Raw genomic sequence first — 1,586 nt, 5'->3', positions numbered from 1 at the left:
TGTCTTTAATATAGTACATATATTATTAATATGTATAATTTTCAATTTAGTACTATTATCAAATAGCGGGCCGCGAGGATTTCTTAAAGTGTTTAGATGGTATCGATCGAGAGATGAAAGACCGATACCGTAATAGGAAAACACTAAGACACGAACACTTTGAGAAACACTACAATGGACCGGAGGATTGGGATTAGGTTCTAAACAACCCAACCAACGATGTTAACAAGAAGGAGTGGAAGCAGATCTGTCAGTTATTTACAAGTCCTCAATTTATTGCGCGCTCCGTAAAGAATAAGGAAAATCGGAAGAAACAAAAGTATTCTACAACGCAGGGTACAAAATCGCTGGCAGCCGTCCGTTTTGAAAAAGTAAGTAAAAGATAAAATATTATCAAAATTATGTTCTTTTAAATTATATGTTCTCTAACATTTGGGTTATATTTTTTAGACGAACCCGGACCTCATTGAGTCATGGAAGGATTATCATTGGAAGAAAGCAACAAATGATTTCGTGAACGATGATGCTTGCCAAGATTATGTAAGTTTGAATTATATTTTTTAATATTAATTGAGTTATATTTAATGTTAGTGTCTAACATTTTTTGAAAACAGGAAAAACTGAAGGCTGATTTTGAGTTACAAACTCAGCAAACATCCACTGATGCTTCTAATAATGATAGTCCGTCATCAGTTGATCAGGTGGAGGTGTTACAAAAAGTATTAGGCCAAAGGCGTGGACATGTGCGAGGAGTGGGCCGCAAATTGAAGGGGTCGGGGTTAAGGTCGAGGTCGGAGTCGGGGTCATCATCTACCCAACACTCTCACTTCAGCGAGTCTCAATGTAATGACCCACTAATCTAGACTATTTGGACCATTAACAAAACTATACATAAAACTTACATTTTTACGAAAATACCATAATTTATTGAGTAACTTGCAAAATGAGAGTTATTTATGTATAGTTTCGTTAATGGTCCAAATAGTCTAGATTAGTGGGTCATTACAGTTGGTATCAGAGCAAACGGTTCCTTCGTATGAAGTTCTCCTCGATACACATGCTCAAAGCTCCGAATCGGACTGCCAAGTAAGTGTTTAAGTTACAAGTTACAAGTTACTTTGTCTATGTGTATAGCTAACAACTTTAGTGTTTATGTTTCAGTTAAAAATGAATGGAGCTTTAACCTACCAAGATATCCGAGCCATTAAGGCCTTAAAAAGAATAAGGGAGCCAAGAAACACCGTAGGAGCCCTAGAAAGGATTACTCGAAGGTTGCTTTTGTTTCACCAAGCGATAGGTGGCCTTCAAGAGGATAAACAAATAATGCTAAGATCAACAGAAAAATATGTATTAGTGATTAGGTTGTTTAAAGATTTCCATCCTGTAATAGCAGCCTTAGAAGAAATATGGGAAGAAATGAATGATGAGGATGAATCACCATTAGCAATGAGATACTATTTCCTCTTAGTTAGGTTCACCGCAAAATTTGAATTTCAATTCACCAAGGAGCAAAAGAATAGGATTCTCACAAACCTTCCTAGAGGGCATTTTGATGCTCATGATAATGATGACTATGAGGCTATAGA

The 1,586-nt window shown here is 36.3% G+C and overlaps 1 long non-coding RNA gene across 1 annotated transcript; it reads left to right on the top strand.

Annotated features, from left to right (window-relative positions):
• The first annotated feature begins 287 nt into the window (after positions 1 to 287).
• On the top strand, positions 288 to 764 carry LOC133783778 (uncharacterized). The gene is made up of 3 exons (XR_009870954.1): positions 288 to 371; positions 451 to 540; positions 615 to 764. It is a non-coding gene; the product is annotated as an uncharacterized LOC133783778 (long non-coding RNA).
• The last annotated feature ends 822 nt before the right edge of the window (positions 765 to 1,586 follow it).

The sequence above is a fragment of the Humulus lupulus genome, chromosome 6, assembly GCF_963169125.1.
Source record: "Humulus lupulus chromosome 6, drHumLupu1.1, whole genome shotgun sequence".
In the NCBI taxonomy this organism is placed as follows: Eukaryota; Viridiplantae; Streptophyta; class Magnoliopsida; order Rosales; family Cannabaceae; genus Humulus; species Humulus lupulus.
The sequence above is the reverse complement of the archived record's forward strand: the minus strand, read 5'-3'. Positions and strand labels throughout refer to the sequence as shown.